Source organism: Macrotis lagotis, chromosome 3, assembly GCF_037893015.1.
Source record: "Macrotis lagotis isolate mMagLag1 chromosome 3, bilby.v1.9.chrom.fasta, whole genome shotgun sequence".
NCBI lineage: Eukaryota > Metazoa > Chordata > Mammalia > Peramelemorphia > Peramelidae > Macrotis > Macrotis lagotis.
Window position 1 is genome coordinate 167,591,744 of NC_133660.1, and position 26,105 is coordinate 167,617,848.

A 26,105-nucleotide genomic window follows, 5' to 3' on the forward strand; every position below is an offset into this window, starting at 1 on the left:
ATATTGCATTGCTAAGATTCATGATATGCACTATAGACTCTGAATAAATGAAGTTAAAAATTACTCAAAAGAAAATAGCAAACTGCATGGTGGATAAGAGAAGACTTTACTACATTACAAATGAGGAATTATAAAGGAGAAGCAGCATAAAGAGATTATTAAAATATGAGATTGAAAAAGAAAATTAGCTGGTCAAATGGTGAGAGTGAGGGATAAATAATGGATAGCTTACATGATCCTGTACTATACTGTCTATGTCAAGGGAATGAATGGTCATACAGAATTATGTGAATTTATGGGAAATCATGGACTAGAGTCTCACAGGCTTATACAAATTCAAATTTCCAGGGATGATTTCATTTTTGACTTTGTGTCCCCAGTGCCTTGCAACATGTAGACACTTAATAAAATACTTAGTAATTGCATGCCACATTGGGCAGAATATCTATTTCGATTAGATCACAAGTCTATTAGGGAAAATTATATATATATATATATATATATATATATATACACAGAGACACATTTATAAACATATATATATATAGATATATACATACACTCATAATTCACACATGTGACTCAATTTTCAATTGCTGTGTCAGCAAAGCAAAAATCTCTAGTAGGTCTTATTAAGTGAAAAAGATTGAATATGGCACATGGTATATAGTAGGTGTAATAATAAGTGGTCTTTCTATGTATGTGTATAACATGTGCATATGCATGTTTGCATGGCTGTAAGTTTTATCAAGTACTTTTCTTATGATACTCCTGTAAGATAGACCTTTCCCATATGAACTGTAAGCTCCATGAAGACAAAGACAATATTTGATTTTATAGTTAAACCTCCAGAGATTTAGCACAGAATATAGCAGATCTTAATAAATTGTTTTTCAAATGAATTATACTTGGCACAGTTTGATTTAGAAAGCACATATGTTTTTAGAGATTAATGACTCATAACATTTTGGAGTTCTTTTCTTTTTATTTTTAAGGTTTTTGCAAGGCAATGTGGTTAAGTGACTTGCCCAAGGCCACACAGCTAGGTAAGTATTAAGTGTCTGAGGCCACATTTAAACTCAGGTACTCCTGACTCCAGGGCTGGTGCTTTATCCACTGTGCCACCTAGCTGCCCCAGACTCAACATTTTTCAATAAAGTTTGTACCTCCATCTTTCCTCAACCCAATGTTTTCTGATTTCTCAAAATAATAAAAATGATGTGAAAAACTTATTTTTCTTTTATATGATTATATTAAGGGTAATGGTCTTCAGATTTAGGAATGATAGAACAAACACAATTTATTTGGGTGTCTGAAAGCTTAAATATAGGAGGAAGAGGTAAGTGAATATTTTCATTTCCCTAAATGCAAGTCACCTGGTTACTTAATGCTTAAGCAGTGAAAATAATTTGTACATGAGAATATTGACTCATCTTTGAATGAGTAGAGCAGGGGTGGGGAGCCTCTGACCAGAAGGCCATATTGATATGGAATTGCCAAGGCAACCGCAGGCAAAACTCAAAATTCAATAAATCTAGCAGTTTTTAGGGGTGAATTAATTAAATGTTTCATCATATATAGCCCACTAAAGATGTTATAAATATCCACATGGATTTTGGCAGAAAAAAAGATTCCTCATTCCTGAAGTAGAGGGATCAGGGAGCTGCCACGCCACATGACACCTCCACTCCATTTTCTGCCTGGGTGCAATGACTCAAGTCTAAAATATATTTCTTTCCATAGCACGGCCTTCCTGAAGCATGATCTATTTTCAGAGCTCAATTTAGCTGCCACTTCTTTCATGCTGTCTTCCTTGATGCTCTTAACTGAAAGTATTCTCTTCCTCTTCCAGTTCTATTGGAGTACTTTAACTGACTGTTCTTTCCTCCCATCACTCTTCATCATGTATTATACTTATCTGTGTATGTGTCATATGCCCCTGTCTCCCTTGGTAGAAGGCAAGCTTCTTATGGGCAGGGAACATTTTTTTAATCTAGAGTTCTTTGAATATGGTAGACCTTTCTTGACAGATTTTTAAAAATTTAGATTGATGTAGTTTTGGTTTTCATAAGGGGAAGAAAACGCCTTTTTTTTTCCAAACTGTGGGCCACTGAATTTGATGTCTAGAAACCTTTTTTTTACCACATTATTAAATGGGTGCTTTGTGAGCACTTAGGGAAGAGATGATTACTAGAGCTGGCATGGATCATTAGAAATAATTCATGTCAGACTAAATTCAATTTCTTTTTAGACAATGTTATTAAACAGGCATATCAATAGATAGTCATAGTGTCCCTAGTGTCCCTGTATTTTAATTTAACAAAGTCTTCCAATTTTTTATGGATAAAATGGAAGGGTATAAGCAAGTAGGTGGATCAGAAACTGGCTAAACAACTATCCTTATTATGTAGTGACTAGTGTCAAACAGGAGAGAATTCTATAAACGATATACTTTATGTTTTTTATATCAAATCTTCATCAGTGACTAAGAGGAAGGCACAGATATTGGGAAGGCCAAATGAAGAAGAGATTTAATAAAGAAGAATGCAAAATCTTACACTTCAGCCAAGAAATACAAAGCATCCAATGGAGAAGTATAGACTAGGAGAGATGATTATTAGCTCACACTTTGCATGGAAAGTACTTGGAGTTTCAGTGGATTATAGGTTCAAAGAATTAATCTGGTGGTATATTAGACCAAAAGACAATAGAATTATATTACCTTAAGGGATGCAGTGTTCAAGAATGAATGGTTAAGTTGCATCTGGAACATGTTTGTATTTAGTTTGGGCATCTCACTTTAGAATGAACATTGACAAACTTGAACATGTCAAAAGAAAGATAACTAGGATGAAGAGTGAACTTGATATCCTCCCTCCGGCATCAAGCGTTAGCTCCTATCTGATATTTTTCAAACTCTATCATTTGGTCCTTTCCTACCTTTTCAGACTTCTTCTATCCTATTCTCCTCTATATAGCTTATGATCCAGCTAAAATGAACTACTGTTCTTTACATCCAACGTTCTATCACTTTCTCTCATCTCCTTGCATTTGTGGTGATTTCTCCTTCAACATTTTAAATTGACTTCTGTCAAGACTCAGATGTCAACATCTTAAGTTGGCTTTTACCAAGGCAGCTCAAATCCTACTTTTGTAGGAGGTCTTTCCTGGTTCCCCCCTCCTCTAGATGTTAGTGTCTGCCCCTTTGAGATTATTTTCCATCTACTTTGTATATATATATATATATATATATATATATATATATATATATATGTATATACATATATACATATATATATATTTTGTATGTACTCCTTTATGTACATCTTTTTTCTCTCATTAGTCTGTGAACTGAGGACTTGATTTTGTCTTTCATTACACTTGCACCACTTGACATTGTACCTGACCCATTAGAGTACTTAATAAATTCCATATTGACTGACTGGCAAAGATCATTGGAAATAACTAAGGAGGATTAGTACCTAAGGGAGCAGATTATTAATAACAATCTTCAGACATTTGAAGAGTTGTCATATCAAATGATAAGATTTATTCTCCTTGGTTCCCAAGAAAAGAATTAAGACCACTAAGGTAAAGACTCAATCTAAGGAGTAGTTTCCTATGAGTGAGTTATCAAAAATGGAACAGGAAGACTTGGGAAGTAGAGATTTCATTGTCACTAAAGATCTAGCAGAGACTTGCTGACCACTTGTTGGGGGATGTTGTAATGATAATTTGTAATCCAGTGACTAGGTGATCTATCTTCCTAATAATTCTGTGATTCTGTGTTATAGATAGGCAGAAGGTTTGCTGTCTGCTTAGTGCCATTGTTCAGTAGACCATAAAGACTCAATCCCAAGTGGGTTCTTCAGTTTATGATTTTTGCATATTATACTGAAAGCGTTGAATCCTTAGTAGTGTTGGGCTTTGATCATTTATTTGGCATATTTAATTTTTCAAAGTGAATGCCAATAGCTTTGAGGAAGAAATGAAAATGTGAGAAGAATTCAGATGCACACACACACACACACACACACACACACACACTAAAAAATTGTGTAATCTGGTGAGTAAATATATGGTGGAGATTTAACAGTCTGTATCGTATCAACAAGCTGATGAGAAAAATACATCCTTAAAAAGATCTTTAAGTCTTTTTTTTGTTACTGTTCATCCTTTGAATTCTTGTTTTCAGCATAAAACCCATAAAAACTCACTTTTATAGTCATTATTTAGTTACTACAAGTTAGCTCTGTGGACTTTTCAGGCCTATGGAACAGCAACTCTTCCAAGGTCATGGAAGGAGTCATTAACAGGTCCAGGAATAGATTGTAAAAACAACTTCCTGGTGAGTGCTTTATTTCTAGGGCTAGCTGCCTCCTATAGATTAAATACACAGTTTTAACTCCATCTAATTACTTTCATGCATGAAATAAGCTCAAAATTGACATTCTACAGAGGTGTGAAACAGTATGGAAAGTGCATAAACATAGTTGAAGAGTTGGTCATAGAGAAATGAGACTGGACACTTGCAAGTCACTATGTGTAATTGGCTAGTCAGCAGTTTGATATATTCTGAGTGCTTTCATAACCTCTTTTTTGCATAATTTACTCTTACTCTCTAAGTTTCATAGATGAGAAAAGAAACCTCAACATCTCAAGTGTCAGGACCTCAATCTCAATGCCCTGTCATTTTCAGGCTCTCTAAAATGTGCTATTTTTAAGTGTGAACCAGTAGGTGACTCATCCCTAAAATAGAAAGGAAATTTTTCATACAGAGCTTAAAAAAGGGAGTAACGCTAAATGAGCTGTGGGAATAAGGTCCAACTGGCTAATATCTTTTCTTTTTTTTAAGAATTTATTTATTTTGAATTTTACAATTTTTCCCCTAATCTTGCTTTCTTCTCCCCCCCCCCCCACTCCCCACAGAAGGCAATCTGTTAGTCTACATTGTCTCCATGGTATACATTGATCTAAGATGAATGTGATGAAAAAGAAATCATATCCTTAAGAAAAAAAATAAAGTTATAAGAGATAGCAAAATTACATTACTTTTTTTTTAAATTAAAGGTAATAGTCTTTGGTCTTTGCTTAAACTCCACAATTCTTTCTCTGGATACAGATGGAATTCTTCATTGCAGATCCCCCCAAATTGTGCCTGATTGTTGCATTGATGGAATGAACAAGTCCATTAAGGTTGATCATCACCCCCCATGTTTCTGTTAGGGTGTATAATGTTCTTCTGGGTCTGTTCATTTCATGCTGATATCTTTTCTGAATACTAGGTTCTTTTTTTTTTTTAGGTTTTTGCAAGGCAAATGGGGTTAAGTGGCTTGCCCAAGGCCACACAGCTAGGTAATTATTAAGTGTCTGAGACCAGATTTGAACCCAGGTACTCCTGACTCCAAGGCCGGTGCTTTATCCACTATGCCACCTAGCCACCCCTGAATATTAGGTTCTTGAAGAACTACATTCTGTACCATCCCTCTCCCTCTTCAGAGGGACATGTCATACTGCAGTGCTACCAAAGCACATGTCAAACAATATTTGAAGAAGGAAGTTGAATGACCAGTGATGTAAATAAATAAATACAAGCCCAAATTAAAGATGGTGCTTGAGCTAATGGGCTGATCCATCTGATAATGGAGATATTCCTACTTTGGGTTTCTGATGTCAGAACATAATTATGACAAGCACCTCAGCAAATTGTCCTCCTCTCACAAGTTGTACCAAGGTACAGATAAACATTAATCACCTCTAATTAAGTCTTATATAAAATGGCAACTATTTCAGGGCTTATCACAAGGAGTCATGAGCCATGAGAAAAATGGAGATTAAGTTCACCTAAAGAAAAGTCATTCCAATAACCTTTATATGAGGCAATCCTTTGAAGAGATGAATTTACTAAAGTGATAACTCTTCATTAACATGCAGCCTGTAAATGTGTTAATTGTCTGGTCCTCTTGGCAATGGCACTTGTCTGATGCCTACATTTTTGAGATTGCCACATATCCATGATTATCTAATGAATAAAAAGGGAATTATAATCTGAATCCATGAGTATCCATGCTAATGAGATCACATGTCAGTTATCCTACAGAAAAGGATTTATGCGCCCTTCATCTTGGCAAGAGAATTAGATCTGGAGTCAAGGGATTTGAGTTCACATTCCATCTTTGTCACTTACTGTATAAGAGTGGATATTACATCTCTTTCAACCTCTGTGTACCTCAGTTTCCTCATCTTTAAAATAGGGAAATAATACTTGCGTTACCAGATTCATAGGACTGTTGACAGGGAAAACACTTTTTAAATGCTATAGTATCATAAAAATACAAACTATTTCCCTTTGTATAGCATACTCCACAGTTTTTTTTAGATTATGCCTTAGGATCTCAGGACTTCTTTCATTTTAAAACCAATAAGAAGAAATTCTTATATTGCAAAGGCATATCTATTATCCATGATCATTAGGGACTGGACTTTGGCATAAAGAGAGTATTATTACTTAGTTATACTCATTTTACAGTGGATGTTTTCATGTATGCCAAGCATTATCATTGCATTAATCCAAATTACTTAGAATGAGCAAATGTACTTCAGATCTTAGGATCTAAATTCATTTTCTAGAAAGTCAAATTGAGAGTCTTCATTATCAAGATTCAGAACAAATTGCTCAGCACTGTGGCTTGTTGGTGACTGTAACTTTTTATTTGATTTTTATAGTAGACGTGTCTATTATGCCTTCCAGTCTGTAAAATAGTTCTCGTAGAACAATACTGTGAGTTAGATCCTATAAGAGTTCTTATCTCCCAAGAAATTTGCATTGAAAAAAATTTCAGCTTCACAAACATAAGATGGGAAGCATGCTTAGATAGCAGTTTGTCTGAAAAAGATCTGAGGGTTTTAGTGGAATGCAAGCCTATATGAGTTAGCAGTGTGATGAGTCAGTTAAAAAATGTAATGCAATCTTGGGCTTTATAAGTAGAGGAATAGCTTCCAGGAATAGGAAATTCATAGTTCCATTTATACTCTGTGCTAGTCAGACCATATCTGGTGTCCTGAATTAATTCTGGGCACAGCACTTTAAGAAGGACACTGTTAAGATCTAGAGCATTCAGAACAAAGTAAGGAAAATGAAAAGCTTTGAGTTCATAGCATATGAAATTCAGTTGAAGAATTTGGGAATTTTTAGATCTAAGGTTAGAAAATTCAGAGGTCATGGGAGAAAGGTATTTGAGTATATTTGGGAATATGAAGAATCATCATATGGAGCAGATATTGATATATTCAGTTTGGCCACAAGTGAGAAGAATCAGGAATGACAGAGAGAAGCTGGAAAGATGCAAATTTAGATGATATTATAAAAAAAATCCTAATAAGTAATCATCTAAATGGGTTGCCTCAGGAAGTAGTGGATTCTCGCTCATTAGAAATCTTCAAACAGTAGACAAATGAGGCAATATCCTAAAATTCTGTGATTCTGTGAACTCAGATTTGGAGAAATGAGTTTTTGAGATTACACATCTAGCATAATATTGGAGTTGGGATTTATGATTCTAACAAAGAATTATCTTTTCATCATTCCACACAGACTTTAAAATCTTATATCTTTTTGACTATTCAAGGGATTATATTTTCAACAATTGAGATTAATAAAAATTCCTAAATGGCAATTCCCACTTGATCCTCAAATAATTTAATCTCAGAATTTTTGAGTTAAAAGGAATTTATGTGTCATGTAGCTCAAAGCTTAATCAATACCTTGATATAATACAGTTTGATTAAAGTCTGCAACATGTCAACTAGATTGATGAATCAACCAATAAGAACTTATTCAGCATCTATTCAGCACTTATTAAGGGATAGGCACTATGCAAAATGATGAGAATTAAGGAAAAAAAGACAAACCACTAAAATAAAAACAAAAGCCAAACTAAATCCTAAACAGGTCTTTCTCTCTGGGAACTAATAATTTATAAGAGAAGACAATATGTGCACATATAAAAATTTACCAAGTACATACGAAACAGATAGGAAGTAACATTAAAGCAGCTGGGAGAACCAGAAAAGGGCCTGCTAGGGTAAAGGGAATGATGAGGAAAAAGAGTATTCTAGTCTTGGTGAGATGGGGCAGGCATTTTATAGGCCAATGGAGGGAGATTACATGTGATAAATAGCAAGGTGGTCTATATTTTTGAGCTGCAGAGTGTTTGGAGGGAATCAGTGTTCCAGAAGTAGAGGGCAGAAAGGGGTAAGCTGGTGAAGGACTTTAAATGCTAAACTGGAGAAACTGATAGTGGATACTAGAAGCAATAATGTGCCACTGGAGTTTATTGAATGGTCAGACATACATTTTATTTTATTTTTAAAATTTTTCTGAACTAGCCATGGAGAGAATAGATTGGAATAGACAAAGACCTGAAGCAGGGAGGACAATTAGGAGGACAAATTAGGAGTGGGGCCAGCCCAGAGTTTTAAGACAAAGTTGAAGATGTGTTGACTAGTCTAAGGCATTTGGCTTTATTGTAAAACAAGGCATTTAGTTTTATTGTAAAACTGGTATAACCTTTCCCTAACATAGTAACAATAATGGCAAACACTAAAATTGGTAGAGATAAGAAGGAATAGGACAGAAACTTAGTAGATGGAAATTAAAAACAAATAAACAACAAAGCCAAAAACAAAGAACAGTGACACAAGTAGTCATTAGTGGCAATAGCAGAGAAATGGAAACTTTAGTAGATTCAGTTATGGCAGCAGTACAGGAGGAAGGTAGCAACTTCCTTTATGGAAGCAAATATTTTGCCTAGTGGTGAAGTATCAGATTTCCTGGACCATTCCCAGGAGCAACATGAAGCAAAATCAAATAGAATTAGGAAGTAGCTTTACAACCAGAATGCAAAAGGGAAGGGAATTTCCACTGGGGTGTGGGAATTTTCTAAGGAGTTGCTTCTTTCTCTACCTCCACATAAGTCTGTGGGATATTATGTTTATTTGGTTATAACCCACAGGAGACACTTAATATGTTTTTTAATTTATTTATTTATTGGGAGAGAGATTCTATTGTCTGATTTTCCCACTACTTATATTTAAGTTATCTTAACTAAATCTTTTGTTGTTTTGTAGAGAATCATACATCTAGAATTGGAGATGATTTCAGAGACCAGATAGTCCAACCCTATTATTTTACAGATAAGAAAACTGAGACCCAGGAAAATTAAGTAAATAAGGACCATTGGTAGATAAGGTATTAGAACAAGACTCCACTTTAAGCCCAAATAGCAATGTCAATTCCAGTGTTGGTATAATACCTATTATATTCTCATGACTACATTCCAAGCTCACTGATTCAAGAGTCTGTGAGGGAAAAAGTAAATAATCAAAGAAGGAAACATTTTACTCCATCAAAAATTCATTGTCTGAGCAAATAACATAGGTGGAAGGCAACATTACAAGTAGGATTCAGGGCTCCAATCTTTTAAGTATAATTGCATAAGGTTCTATTCAGAAAAAAACCCAGAGAACTATACTTCAGATCTGGGTCATCTTTATAACTTGTGAGTTCTAAATACTGAAAAAAAATCAGACTCCATATCTTGGGGTGCTTACTTTGGGCAAAAATGAGTTTAAAGAGGGAAAAAAGAGTAAGGTATTCTGCATCTGTCAATTTGTACTTCTGGATAGAATATAGGACTGAGTATCCATCAGGACACTTGCCTTTGAATCCTGATTCTGAAAGTTTCTTGGTCATATAACCCTGGACAAGTCATTTTCCTTTCCTCATTTCAAACACAATGTAGTCAATAAGAATTGCCCTGCCTGCCTCATGGAATTTTCCTGAGCATTAAATGAGATGATAGGGAAGTACATTGCAAAGCACTGTACCAAATGTAAAGAATTATCATTGTTATAGATCTTCAGTAAATAGAATTCTCCTATAAGAAAGAATTAAATTTTCTAAGCACAAGGATTCTACGGTCGAAATGTGTCTTTGCTACTGCTTTCACCCTTTTAAATTACCCTCTTTTCACCTTAAGGCACCTGGTGCCCTCATTCTATCAAAACGCTGCTCTCAAAAAAGATGACCTAATCTCCCAATAGCATTCTCATTTATCTCTAATTATGGAATGAAAAGCTTGGTTTCATGATAAAGAAATTCTAGGTATCAGCAGGCCAATGGTAAGGACTGGAGGGGTAGTGATAGAGTTCAAAACCTCACTGATACCTAAAACCCCACTGGACCTTCACCTATTCTATGTATAAAAGTTCTTTAGATTTTTTTTTTAATTTGTTTTGTGATCTGGGCCAAGTTAGATAAAAAGGAGAGGAGAGGAAGAGAGCCATCAATTAGTAAACAACTACTATATATCAGGCACTTTGTAAAATCACCTTTAATCACCTCACTTTAGCCCTGTGAGACAGTTGCTCTTATCTACATTTTATCCTTGAGGAAACAGGCAGGCAGAGGTTAAGTTGCTCAGGGTCACATAGTAAGTAAATGCATGAGGCAAGATTTGAACCTGGATCCTTATGGCTTGAGGTCCAGTACTTTACCCACTATCTTTATATTTAGTGCTCTATCCATCTTTTGAGATGCTGTGGGGGCCCTCAAAAATGATCTAGTGCAGGGGAGGCTAAGTGCTGCAGTGGATAGAGCACCAGCCCTGGAATCAGGAGTACCTGAGTTCAAATCCAGCCTCAAACACTTAATAATTACCTAGCTGTGTGGCCTTGGGCAAGCCACTTAACCCCATTGCCTTGCAAAAAGCCTACAAAAAAAAATAATGATCGAGTCCAACACTGTCATATTGCAGATAAGGAACAAAAGAGACATAGAAGTTAAGGAGTTAAGGGTTATATCCAAGGTCACCAAGGTTATAAAGGAATGGAACTGGAATTAAAAGTCCTGTCCTTCCCAACACCATGCTCTTTCTACTATATCATGAAAATTTTCACTTACCTGGTATGTTTAGAAACAAGCTGCACTTTGTGGAGGTGAATTATCCAGCCTTCTGACTGCATTATCTCTTTCCAAGGGGACAATAAGAAACATTTGCCTGATGACTTTCAGGTAACCCCAGTAAAGAGAGAGAATAGCAATGAGCCATCCCCTCAGGAGCTGCCTTGTTTGTTGACTGCCTTGAGGGTCATTCGTCCCCACTTTGCAGAGGGGATCTTACCCTAGAGTCTATGAAAGCTGTCAATGCAATCATTCTAAAACTTGGACCCAGAGCTTGGTCAATATCAAAATGCCACCAGCTCAAATTATGCTTAATTGCGAGCAACAGGGCTGAGCCACATGTATGCCAAACACTCCCAGAGCCAATCGAATGGAACGCCGCATATATAACCACACAATCTGGAGCCATTTAATCATTTCATAAAGATGACAACAGTGATTTAACACTAGGATTCAGAGGAGCTAGAATCCTTCAAACATTATGGCCATATTTGATTTGCTCTTAGCAACACTAACAACTTTGAGGAGAAATAGTAGAAACATGAGAAAGTGGGAAGGTTGGTCTTCATTTATCTCTTTTATTTTTCATCCCTTAGGTCCTACTCAGCTTTTTCCAGGATATTCCTGTTTGTTTTCTGGACATTAGAAGGAGCAAGTCGAATAAACCCGCAAGTGCAAGTGGGAACTGGACCAAAAAGCAATACTGTAAGGATACATTTGTGCTTCTTACAGCATCAGGTCTTGCCTCCACCCACGCTTTGAGTGGGCAGCTCTGATGTCTTGATGCTATGAGGGAAACATCAATATGCATGACAATCTGGTGTTTTGCCCTATGGGACCACCAATAGAAGATTTGTTGTGTGCTATTGCATGTCACAAATGAGAGTTGCTCTTGGCAACCAGAAGACCTCTCTGCTTTATGACAATGAATTGCTTTTGTTAAGAAAAATTGGCTCTTTTCTCTTTCTCTATCTTTATCATCATCATCATCATCTATCTATCTATTCACCATCTATCTGGGAGCAGTTAGTTATACTTGGCTTCTTTTTATCTCAGATTCTTCCTGCATTCTTGAACCTGCTCTTCTCCCCCCAAGGCACTTGTAAGTGGAATTTATGAGAATACTATAGTGGTATTGGGGGGTTAAGAGAAAGACGGTGATGTATAGTAAATAGAACAATAAACTAGACATCACTAAGAAAGCATCTTAAGTCTGTCTAGGCAATTGATCAGGAACATGACTTTGGGCAAATTGCTTAACTTCTTTGAGCCTCAGTTTCCCCAACTGTAAAATGGGGAATAGCCATTCCCTATCTCATAACAAACGTGGTTGTGAGAAACTTGCTCTGAAAAACTGTAATGCAGAACTTAAATGTTTGCTAGTTCATTAACTGGCTTCACTCATGGAAATAATAGGCTGCCCATCTAGAGGAATAAACATTTAGGTAGAGGAGTGGTAATTGCATTGGAAACACAGCTGCAGTATGTCATGGATCACAACTATTCTGCCAACTTGAAAAGTCCCTTTCTAAAGAGAAAGCAGTTGTAGCAGCCTGCCTATTTCTTTTGGCCAGAGGGGATAGATTGTGTTACTATTCAGAGAGCAGCATAGGAGCAGTGCACCTTTTTTTTTTTTTAATTCCCAAGAATAGCTGCTTAGGAGATTTTTGGTATCCTTAAAAAACCTTCCTATGGATGTGAGAGAAACACCTCTCCTACACATGGAAGAAGGGAGACTGCCTAGTAGTGTTTTACTCTCCTGTTTCCTCAGGCTATGAGATACCAGAAAGGTGTGCCTGGTGTGGGGGTGGGGGGCGCAGAAGCACAAGACAAGGATGACTCTCTTTTTTTGTTCATGTAGCTAGCCTCTTTATATGGGGCAAAGCTTGGCCCTGAATGAAAGAGGTAAACTTGGGGTCCTAATTCAGAGTACCTTATCCTAGAATCTAGAGAAACCTTTTGGATTTTCTAGCCTCATCTTTGACCCAATAGCTTGTCTATTGCCCAGCTATATTTTCTACTTTCTCTGTGGCCTCCCTATGTCCACTCTTTCATTTGGATATCCTTCCCTCTAAAATTGATATCTGGACTTTCTCTACTTGAGAATTTCTGAATAAGAAAGTTCTAATTTCCTAGCTAATTGGAATCTCCATGCTTGTGACTTTGGGAGTGGGATCTCTCCCAGACCAATATAACATTTGGGCAGTTCTGGTGTAGGACCTGCTATGATCACTGAGCTAAGCTGAGCTAACTTCTTATCTAGCAAAATTTCACTGTTATCCTAACAGCACAAATCCAAGAATCCTATGCCATCATTCATATTCTGCCATGTTCCAATGGCCATCAGAAGACTAATATTCTTTGGTGCCATCTTGGTTGTATCATTTTCCTGACTCTTACCATACTTTGAAGTATTAGTCTTGACCCAAACTGTGAGAATGTTGAAGAACTGTGTGTGAGTGGGGTGTGGGGTGAATGTGCTATTGGACTGCTCTAATGCCTTTCTCTTTTTGTCATTTGTCAAGTCATATGGCCTTCCCTTTTGGGTTTCTTCTTAAATGTACTAAGTAAAAGGGTGTGTTGCTTTCAAGCACTGACTGACTTTATGAAGTTTTTTTTCAGGATCAACAATGAACTTTAACAACTGTGCTGTGGGATCAGTGTGATAAATTTGATGAACAAAGCTATCTGCCAACAACTTATAAACACTCAATTCATATGAGTTTATTTCTCTGCCAATATGTTGACATTAGAAAGAAAAGTAATGTTGCCAAAAATAAGAAATATCACTGATAAAAAGAAAGTTTGATAGGCCATGTCTAGGAAAGCAACATGAAAGGATGCTAGAGAGCTAGGTGGGCTTTACAGACATCTTGTGGTGGGCATGAAGAAAATATAAAGAGTCATGGATTATGATCTTTGCAGCTGTAGAGAGGGGAAAGATCAAAAGACAAAAACTGGCAAAACTATTAGAATTTTTAGCATTATACATAACCAAGATAGAAAGAAGACCTCTTGGTAATTATGAAAACTGGTTATGATTGCTGGAAAAGAGCCAATTAGTTGTAATCACATGTTATGTGTTTGTAATCAGATTCAATGGAAAATGTTACCGCAGAGAGAGGTTATTGTCAAATTGTGTGAGGGGGAAGACCAAGATTTTGAAATGGAAAGGACCCTGGAACCCATCAGGATCAAAATCTTTCTCCTTGAGATACATGAAGAAACCAAGTTCTGGCAAAGTGAAGTTATTGTTTACAATAAAGTAGTTTTCAGGGCAGAGATTCAAACCCAGTCCATCTGACTGTAAATCCAGAGTTATTTACACAGCACCATACTGCCCTCAGGGAGTAGTAGAGGGGATGGGAACTCAGTTTGGACTCACTTTCACCGTGGGAAGGTGTGAGCAATGGAGGTGAACTGAAACAAGGTAACTCTACTTATCCAGGAAGATTTCTTTCTTAATAATAGCAGTTATGGAAGTAAGCTTCTATTACCTGAGTCATAGAGGGGCACAGATAACTAAAGGGCTAGAACCCCTTTGATTTGAAGGGATTTTTAAATTCTCCTGAGGAATTTTTCAAGTGGGAATAACTGCTAATAATCTTGGCTACAGCTACCAAGAGACTTTACCCTGAGGGAACTGTAATGGCAAAATAGCATCTCTTGGAGAATCTTTATTTTGAGAGGGAGCAATATGAACAAAGAAGGTGACTAGCTTTGGGACTTAGTCCTTTGGGAATAGAATTCTTAAATGAAATATATGATCCTCAGGCAAATACGTTTTGTAACTTGCTCACCTAGGAAGATTGCTGGGGGACCAGTTCTTTCTTCCCTATTTACTTAAATTTCAAAGACTTTGTTCTTTCTATATTAATTAGAGGAATCAGTAACAAACTAGAACCCTGCAGGTAAAAAAAAAATCACCGTTCTTTCCTTCAGTGAATGCTACAGGGATGAGTCATAGATCAAAGAATTTAGAAAGGATCTAGGTTAGCTTCTAGTTGAGGGATCCTGAATTTTTTTTGGGGGGAGGTCATGGACAGCTTTGTGGTCTGGCAAATAAATGCATAAAAATACCTAAGATTGCAAATTGATTCTTTGAAATCTACCCAGGAATCTCAGTCTGAGAAACCTTCATCAGTTCAAGGTTCTCATGTGATAGATCAGGAAACTAGGATCAAAGGAGGCAAAATGATTGACTCAAGAAGTGGAGTAAGTATAAATCCACTACTCTTTCCCCTTTTTTTGGATTTCTTCATGCTAGAATAATGTTGGTGTTATCAGCTTCTCATGATCATCTCCACACTCCATTGACCCACTAAATGTATCTATTTCCTTATCTTGAAAATGAGGAAAATTATCCTTGAACTCCATTTTGTAGAGACACTGTCAGGTTTAAGGAACTAGATAGGGTTTGTTCAGCTCTAATAGCTCCCTAGAAACTTACTTGCAAAGTGTTATTGTTACTAAGAAAGTGTTATTGTTCACACTGGTTAAATAGAGCATGTAAAATACTTCTTGAAAATAGTCACCTAAACAAGGTAAATTACCTCTTCAGGAATTTAACACTTCAATGCAAGATTATTCTCTCTAGATCACCATTCTCAGGAAAATGTTTCTCTTGTTCCAGTACTCCAGAAATCAGATTTACTATCATAATAAAATAATTCATTTGCTTTAAAAAAAAGCTTTGGGGAATAATCATAGTGTATAAGTTATTGCAATGGGAAATCAAGGTTCTGATGCTAATTCACAATTGCAGGGGAACATTGGTCACTGATGAGATTGACTCTATACTCTCCCTCTCTGTTATTGTTAGAACTACTCATTTTACTTTGACTCTTTTGAGGAAAAATTGCCATATCTCTTGGGAGTTAGCAAATGATGGCTCTAAAATCAGTGGCGGGCAGATTCTCAAATATATTAAGTGGAAAAACTTATTTTGGCAGTAGTCACTAACAACCAATGAAATCTCCTAGCATACCTAGATGATTTTAGACATAAAGGGTCATATATTTAGGTTAGGACATTTTTCTATGTTAGCCTACTTCTCTTGCCAAATAAGAATGATGCATATTTGATTTGTTGACTATTGAGTAAGGGGAGGCAATTTTTTAAAAAGGAAATTAGGAAGTCATTGCATATAATCCACATACCTCTATTCTCATGAATGTCTTTGAAAAACCTTTTGAATTTCTTAACTGATGCATATTTCTTCCTGATCTTTAACATTTTGTTCAAGTTGTTGTGTAGGCTGCTTGGCAAGTCTAATCCCTATTAATACAAGATAATATATCACAATCTGAAACACTCTCCCCTGATTTTCCATCTATATGTTTAAGATTTTCCCCTGAGATCTTCAGCAAAATGAAATCTTCATTTTTTACAAGATTGTGCAAATGAATTTTCAGCTTTACTGATGACGCAGATTGAAAAGATAGTCTTTAGTTTAAATTTACATGCCATTAAAGCATATTAAAAAGTCTAAAAATCAGACTTTTTCCTCTGGTTAATTAAAGATGATGGACAGTATACATGGTATATCTGGATAAGATTAAATGATTTTTCTTTAATTGATCATTAGTGCTTTATATCTGAAGAAATTTGTTTGTTGTGGTCAGTTAAAGTCTAAAACTGTTAAGTAGCAACACTATCTAGCTAATAGTGATATTAATTCAGATGATAATATTGAATTCATTTTGTAGTAGAAAAAAAAATCACCCTAACAACAGTAGTCATTGGAGTCAGTAGATCTGGAACCAAATTCTGGATTTCTACTATTACTTCTAGGATTTTGATTAAGTCATTAAATTTATCTGAGCCTTGTACAAAATGAGGGACTGAACTAAATGATTTCAAGTCCTTTCTCTCTCTAAATTCTGTTGTCATTTATTTATGTAAGTTAATATATTACCTTACTTACAGACTTTTGGATATCTTAACCCATTGTTACAACTTCACGAGGCTGCTTCTTTAAAGAGACTGGATCTGATCTTTGATTATCTCACTCCAGGTTCTTTGTTTGAAATGATAGTGTAAAATGCTAGCTATTGGGGCAAGAATTCACCACTTGGAAAAAGAACTGCTGAGAAAAATGCAAAGTCATCTGGCAGAAATTAGGCACAGATCAATTTCTTAGACCACATACTAAGATAAATTCAAAATAGGATATGATTTAGACATAAAGAATGATAAACATATTAGTGGAGCTTGGAAGAGATTAAATATCAGATCTGTGGCTAGGGAAAGAGGTCAAAACCAGACAAGAGACTTGGTTCAGGGGAGATAAAGTGATTTATAAGGAATACATAAAATTAAAAAAATTTTACATAAACAAAACCAATGGGGCTAAAATTAGAAGCACTAAACTGGAAAAAATCTTTACAAGTTTCTGTAATAAAAATTTCATTTCTCAGAAATGTAGGGAATGGAGATAAATTTATAATAATAAGATGCATCCCCTAAATGATAAATGGTCAAGGAATATGACAGGAAATTTTCAGAGTAGGAAATCAAAACAATCACTAGTAATACATTTTTTAAAAGTTCTAAACCGCTAATAATTAGAGAAATACAAATTAAAACAACTTTGAGGTACCATCTTACACCTATCAGTTTGGCTAAGATGTCAGAAAAGGTAAATAAAAATGAAGGAGAAGATGTGAGAAAACAGGGGCATCAATGTTGTGCAAATAAGTGATTTCTGTGAACTGGTGAACCACAGTCTATTCTAGAATAGTGGCAAACAACTAATTCATCATGAGGGAAATTATCCTCAAGAATGTAAATAGGTTGGTTTTAAACTAATTCCTTTGTTTAAATCTCTTCATAATCTGAATCCAAACTGTCTTTCTATTTTCACTATCCATTACCTTTCTGTCCCTGTACTCTGAAAAACAACCAAATTGGCAGTGTGGTATAGTTAATAAAATGTGGAACTTGGAGTTGGAAGAACTGAATTTGAATTATCCCTCAGACTTTTCCGAGGTATATATTAATGACATCTGTAGACATTAATGGCATTAGAGACAGTAACCAATAAGATCTCTTCTGGTTCTAAATCTATGGATTTTATCAAACTCTTTTCACTATTTCTTGCTTCATTTCTCATTTTCATGCCAAGATAGTACCAAAATGACACAATTTACCCTACCACTACCAGGTCAACTCTTTGTGGACTTCTTGACTCCCGAATCCATATCATGTGGGACATTCAGGATAAGTGGTAGAGTGAGTGATGATGGCGACTCCTTTCAATTCTCCAATTGAATTTGTCTCCAGTTCTGTAAATCCCAGTTATGGCTCTATACATCTATACTCTAAAAGCTACTGTTCTATTTATAGAACTAATATTATGTTATATTATTATATGTAATATATTATATTATGTTATACATTACATAATTAATTGATATTACATACATATGATTAAAGCTAAAATTCTGCTTCCAAGTCTTCTCTAATAGATACCTTCAGTTAAACTGTAATAATAGGACTTAAAGAATAGCAGTGACTAATGAAAACTTTCAGATTCAATAGAAATAGGAGATCCTGCCACAAATAAGTTGTGAAAGAATGGTCAGAATTTGCTGAAGAGAAAATTATAAAGTTGAATAAGTCCCTAACTACTCTTTCAGTACCTTTCTCCCTTTATGACTCCTGTGTACTTGTTTTGTTATCAAGATAGATACCCAGGGGTGGCTAGGTGGTGCAGTGGATAGAGCACTGTCTCTGGAGTCAGGAGTACCTGAGTTCAAATCTGGTCTCAGACACTTAATAACAACCTAGCTGTGTGGCCTTGGACAAGCCACTTAACCCAATTGTCTAGCAAAAAAAAAAACTCAAAAAGAAAGATACCCAGGGTCTTCACTGAAGGACCACCATTGTTACTCTTCTTACTGCCTTCCCAACAAAATTTATTGATTGTCTTTAGATGTATTTTAGGTCTCTGCTCTCAATTAGATGACAGATAGGTAATCTGACCAATACTCTATTCAAATGTATGCTGCTTTTCCTTCTAGAAAGCAAATACATTCCTCTCCCCTACTCTAGAGGACTTGAGAAATCAATGCCCAAAGGAATAATTGGGGCGTGGAGGCAATTTAAGTTATCATGACAACCTAGTAGGTAGCTATTTTGAGGGGCAAATATTTGTCTTCATGATCAGTTAAACCATATTTGCAACTGCTTTCTCTGCCCAGGCTGGTCCAGTATTACTAACAGAAGGTAAAACTGAGGCACAAGTACCTTTCAGGCCTAGGTTCCTAGAGCTGAAGAGGGTCTTATAACTTTTGGAATCATTGGTATGTCATGGATTCCTGGAACAAAGAGGAAGACAGACCTATAGGTCTGAATGGCTCCTATCAACCAAAAGATTCACTATCTACAACAGCTAATAATATACCTTCAGTAAAAGATATAGTGATTACAGAACTATCCCGGTGTCTGTTTTTCAGTTCCATCCTTAACATGTTTGCTGTTTTTTGAGGAGTTGCTCCATTCCCAGCAGGGGGCTCCCAGAATACACTCATGATTTTTATTAGATTTTAATATAAACTTCTATTAACAAAACAAGCCATTTCTGAGCAAAAATCTTGAGACTTCAATAGCAGCTGATTTGTATTTTAAACTTTCAGCACAGCTCAATTTCATTTTGGGTTTTGTGCTTCAGTTTCTTATTCTGTAAGGTTTTGGGTAGAAAAGTTTTTGTCTTTTGTATTTAGCAGCAAAATATCATATTGACAGTTAAAATAGTCACCATTGATTCAGCTTCTAGAAGCTCCCTTTTGACAATCCAGCCTATATTATGATACTATTAGATCCATAGACACTGAAAGATCCATAATTCCTTTCTTCATCATTCATACTGTAGTCTGTCCATATTTTTATCAGCCAGTGCAATTTTTAATGACTTCCTAGGAATTCTCCATAAAAGAATCACGAGATATGCTGAAGACCTTCCTCCAGTTCTGTTAATATCTTAGGGTATCACTTTATTATTATATCTAATGTCTCATTCTCACTACAGGCTCAACTTATCTCATTCTCTAGGCAAACGTACTCTTGATAAAGTGGTGCTATACCAGAAAAAGCCCTGGATATAGAGCAAGGAGACTTAGGTCACATTCTAATCTGACTAATTCTGAGATCTATAGGGAAGTTATTTTACTTCTCTGATATTTAGTATTCTCATCTTTACAAAAGGGAGCACAAATATTCACATTATTTTGCTGAAACTAGGTAGTGAAAAATTTATTTGGAAATCTTAAAACTCTAAATAAATAAGTGAGTTATTACTGTATCACCTACTCACATAGTTATCTTAAGGAATACATCATGCTTGTGCCCACTAAAATCTTTTTCCTTTGACCTTTGAATGGCTCCTATCCCTCTGTAAGTGTACCAGCAAAGCATGAATATTGGCAGGTTCTTTCAAGCTGGATAAGCTTTGAGTCTGGACCTGACAATGGACTATATGTGTCTGCAATCTGAGGACATATTTAGATGAGTTTGGACCAGCTCCTCACCAGAAGGTAGATTCTTTTATTTTATACTTGGCAACACAGGTAAGAATCATCAACCTGATCCTCCTAAGATATCAAATTTATTGTGCTACTCTTCTATTAAAAAAGACTTCCAATAATATAGTATAGTATAGTATTGACTAGAAGATAAAGTTCAAAATCTACAGCCTGGAATTCAAAGCTTTTAAGATTCTGGCTTCCCCTTGTCTTGTCTTTTGAATCTCCCAGTAATCCCAAGTCCAAACTCTTTATCTGGACTGCTCTCCTAACTCACCATCTTTTGAATATACTCATTCTTACCTCCAACTCTTTGTTCATTCTTTTTTTTTCCATCTGGATTGTCTTCTTTTCTCTAAGAACTTAGATCTAAGTCCAAACTTTTCTCATATATCCAATTTAATTTTTTAAATCTTATTTAACTCATTTAGATTTCATTCCCCCACTCTGGACTTCCATGGCACTTTCAATCTATGCAAGTTTGCAAGTTTTTTTTGGAGGGTGTGTGTGTGTGTGTGTGTGTGTGTGTGTGTGTGGAGAGAGAGAGAGAGAGAGAGAGAGAGAGAGAGAGAGAGAGAGAGAGAGAGAGAGAGTTAGTCTATGGCTTCACATTGTCATTTAAGTGATTAGAATATAATCTTCCAGAGGTTTTCTGAAATACTCTGTGACCCAACATGTGGCTGCTTACATAACGAGTCCTTGTTGAATGAATGATGCACATCTTTTGTCAATTAGGGACTTTTCTTAACATTTGTTTTAATGTATTTTGATAAAAAAGGGTTATTTTCTATTATTATTTGGAAAGTTTGGAAAGAAAACTTATTGAGATATGTACATACATACACATTGATATAGATTAGATTTATCTAGTTGGAGAACAAAGAACTTTCTTTTCTCCAAACATTCATGGAAAAGCATAAATGCACTGGGATGGAAGGTAGTGTTTCTTGAAAGTTCCAAGCCTTTGAAACATCAATGCTCTGGGAATATTGCAAAACAATCTTGTGAGATGCCTTTTCAAAAGCTCTTTCACTAAGATCTGCAGTGCAGATTTTTCTATCTTCCCAAAGCTCTATTTCATAGTCATGGAGATCTGTAGAGCTGGAGGCAATATAAGAGTTCATTGGCATCCTCTGCAGATTGATATGCTACTTTGAAGACCATCATCAGAAAGGGAGGGATTTTGCCACAAGAACAAGAACTCTTGTTGTGATATGAAAAATGAAATTTAGTATTTTTTAAAAAATAGTCTCTCTCTCTGAAATAAAAAAGGATTAAAACCCCACCAATGTCAGCTTTGTGGCACTTTGCCTTCTTTTGGTATCAGAGCTGACAGATGGAGAATTCATGAAGAGAGGACTGGCAGTGACAACTGCAGACTCTAAATAGAGTTTAGCCAACAAGAAAAAAAATGGCAGGTTGTTAACATTGTGTGGTCCTTAGTCTGGCTAAAGAATCACATTCCCAAATTAGAATACATCCTTCTGACTATTTTATGTGGCCAGGAAAAGATGCCATCTGACGCCATGACATCAATTCCTTTTTGAACTGTTGATTTTGTGTACTGCTTTAATCAACTTTATATCAGTTTTTTTTTAAATTCAAGTTTTTATTGAGCTTAAGATGAGAGAGCTGACAGCAAAGTCACTTCATATTTAATGGAACTAGTTGAAATAAGAAGAACTCTGCTGCTAAAGCTATCATTTCTGAAATAATTATCTGTTGTAACTAAGGTATGAGTATTGTACCTAAATTACATATCTTCTCACAAAGTCAAAAGATAAAAAGAAGGTGCTGACCTAGTTTTGCTTATAAACATGTATTCAGAGATCAGTCACTTTCCTCTTGGTTTTGCTTCATTATAAGATGAAAGCAGTCTCTCCTTATAGAGGACACTGAATTGGGGCACTCAGAGAAATGAACCCATTACAAACAAAAAATATATAGTCTTTTTCTTTAGAGAAAAAAAATCACTAAAAATTCTTTAGAGAAAATTACTAAAGATTATAATGCCTTTAGTTTTCTGTCATTGAAGTACAGGAACTTATGTCATCATCTCCCAGTGATGCAATCTTCTTCATAAAGGTTTCTGATAATATCTCTGAGCCATTGGTTTCTACTACCATTGCATAAAATGGGGATGATGATGTTTCTATTTTCTAGCTTACAAGATAGTGAAGATCAAATGAAATTTAATTTATATAAAACACATTTGATAAAAATCTAAATCTCTACATAAATAACATTTTCATCATCATTATTATAATTATAATACAATAATAGCAATTATTATTAATGTTGCTTACATAACCACAGATCCTCAGATTAGAAGGCATCTCAGAGACCAACAAATCTGATATTTACTTGTATGAGAATCCCCTGGCAAGCAAGCATCCAGTTTTATGTGAAAACATCCTGTGAATGGGAGTTGACTATCTTCTGTGACAGCCTATTTAAAATTGCTTTAATAATGATTACATTTTTCTTTACTTCATACTAAAATGTCTTCTTACAAGTAACATCCATTGTTACTGCTCTGTCTTCTCATCCCTAGTTCCTTCCATGGAGGTTTTCCACATTATCCAAGTCCTTAAATCTGGTGCCAAAGACTAAACACAACAGGGATAGAGGACTATCACTTCCCTAGTTTGAGACACTGTGCTTTTTTATGATGTAAACTGTGATTATATTAGCTTTTTTTTGCTGTTACTTCATAATATTGATACATATCAAACTTTCAATTCACTAGAACTTCTAGATTTTTTTGAAAATTAACTATTTTATAGCTATTTCTATTTTATCCTAACTTGCAAAGTTCACTTTTTGAACTCAAGGGAAAAACTTTCATTTTCTCTGATTAATTTTAATCTTATTTAAGTCCAATGTTCTAGTTGGTCAATATCTTTTTTTCTCCAGAGTATTTACTGTGTTTTAATTATCCCTCCTACTTTGTTATATGAAAATTTGATAAGAGTATTAATTACAACACAATTTATTTAAATCATTGATAAAAATGATAATAAATACAAGGATAAAGCAGAGTTCAGATCCCTGGGACCCCACCCTGGTGACTTCCTTCCAAGTTGACATTGAAACATTAGTGACTATTCTTTAGATCAGATATTCCTCTAGTTTTGAATTTATTGAATTGCATTATCATCTAACTCATGATCTCTAAACTTCCTACAATGTCATGAAGCACAATCAAATATCTGGAGCATTTCCATAATCTTTCAGTTGTTTTTCTAGAGGGAAAAGTTAATTACAAAAAAATGTATTCTTTTTATGTAAAAACTGACTATGGTTACTGTATTGTGGAACTTGGGAAAACAAGAAATCTTGGACATTATGTGAATATTTTTTTCTAAAGCTAAATTGGATAGAAAACACAGATCAACACAGGGAATTTTGTCTAAGCACTTAGGAATTAGATTATTATTTAATTATGAAAAAGGTTAGATTACTCATTTCCTTTGGTAAACAATACAACTTATTTTAGGGTGCATTGAAATAAGATGGCTTGATTTAAAAGATAAAAGTCATTTATATCATAATTGTCAATGTATATTTTAAGGTATGTTGAACTTATGTGGACAGTAAGGATGTATTATGAATTTAGAGAGAAATGTAGAAGTCGACTGGCTAAATTTTAAATAAGATTTTTAGAGCTTAAATTATATCTAAGGTAGTCCATGATTCTTTTTCATAAGATTTTGTTACCTGCAAACTGGATATGATATTGTATGACTTGGATTCATTATACTGTAACTTTGGAGCTTGAAGTGACTTTAGAAGTTACCTAAAACAAGGAATTTTACTTCTTTGCCTTTCAGTTTCCTCATCTTTAAACTAAATGATTCCTTATCCTTATTCATGCAAACTACTTGAAAAAACCATCTCAATCATTATATTTACTTCCTCTGCTTTCTTTTTATTCTAATTCTTCTAGAATCTGGTTTCTGAATTTATCACTCAAGTAAAACTAACCTTTCTATTATTTATTTAAAATTTGTTATTTTAAAATTTTATCTAAAAGTCACATATTTTCTCTTTGTCCCAATTCCTTTTGTTGCTCCTTTTCTTAAAGAGTCCAATATACTTTAGCGATCAAGAGGGTAAGCAGAGAAGCAGCTCAATATAAGAGAGTTACCAGTCACAAAGAGGAGGTGATATACTTTACATATTATTTCATAAAAGAGATCATTGACATCTAAGCTTCTAGACCAGAATGATGAGTGGCTCTATATATCCAAGATAAGTCACCTCCAATAAAGCCTGGGTGTGGTGTTGATCCATTCATGATAGTGATATGCCATATAGATTTAATGATGCAATATGGCACTCAACTTCCCTTTTCTTTCTCTAGATTGACTCACTCATCCCAGTGGAGGAATAGCAGTACACCTACTAGTATTCTATTACTACTCACTTTGAAGGTACTGAGTATAACCTAGAATACATACATGCATTACATACATACATATATACAGCATTATAGTTTCTGAACCCCCATCAATGTGCTTCCCATTTATAGGAAATAATCATCATGACATAACTGACTATAAAACATGACACATTTACTAAACAAGAAGACAAAAGCAAAGAATTATCATAAAATTTATCCAAGGAAGGAAAAAATAAAACTAATTAAAACATAACAGTCTACCCATAAATGTTGGTTACATTTTTCCTGTACAGATCACAGTATCCATTGAGAGGAGTGACCACCCACAAATTTTCTTTGTAATAAAGTTCATGAGTTGGCAAATCCATGTACCCCCAACAACTCTGGATGTAAGTGGTCACTTAGGGGATAATCTGAACCAGCAATGAGTTTACATTATTTCAGTGAAAAAGCATCTTTATGTCAGAGGTTTTTAGTTTTTCAAGTCAATTCCTTTGCCTAAGCACTAACCCAATTAATATCACTTAGGTGAAGAAACTCCCAATCTATAGTTCTATCAGGTATGACACAAACAGTATGATGTTTCTCATTATATCCCAGAAATTCTTTGGTTTAGTTTTTTAATTATAGTCTTCAAAAATGTGAAAATATTAATATGAAAATTAAATATATATTATATGCAAATTAAGCAAATAGAAATTCATTGCAACCATTATTGATTTGATCAGTGCTTTTACCTCTGAACTATTTTAAAATAGGTTGCTAAGAGCTCTTATCAATGTTGTTTTCTCTTATATCTTTAGAACTCTCTCAACAATCCATCTCACATCAATGTCCCCTGCTTTCAGCAAATAAAATATTCACATATGTACAAGGAGGGGTGGCTAGGTTGCACAGTGGATAGAGCACTGTCCCTGGAGTCAGGAGTACCTGAGTTCAAATTCTGTTTCAGACACTTAATAATTACCTAGCTGTGTGTCCTTGGGTAAGCCACTTAACCCCACTGCTTTGCAAAAAATAAAAAGGAACCAAAGAACAAACATATGTACAAGGAGCACCCTACACGTATATGTAAATATTTCGTGACCCTTATTAGACTACAAGTTCCTTAAAAGGGTAGACTGTTTCATATTTGTCTTTGTATTATCAGAATCTAGCAAATATCTAATAAATGTTTGTTGATTGACTGAGTTCTCTTTAAATTCCATTGAAC

General features: G+C 35.1%; 1 protein-coding gene and 1 long non-coding RNA gene across 3 annotated transcripts in view; one reads left to right on the plus strand and one right to left on the minus strand.

Annotated features, from left to right (window-relative positions):
* The window catches only part of GABRB1 (gamma-aminobutyric acid type A receptor subunit beta1), a 437,759-nt gene that overhangs the window by 158,462 nt on the left and 253,192 nt on the right, over positions 1 to 26,105 (minus strand). The gene's annotated exons all lie outside the window — the stretch shown is intronic.
* On the plus strand, positions 11,942 to 24,923 carry LOC141516314 (uncharacterized). Its single transcript, XR_012476660.1, has 4 exons — positions 11,942 to 12,065; positions 13,586 to 14,393; positions 15,080 to 15,178; positions 24,854 to 24,923. It is a non-coding gene; the product is annotated as an uncharacterized LOC141516314 (long non-coding RNA).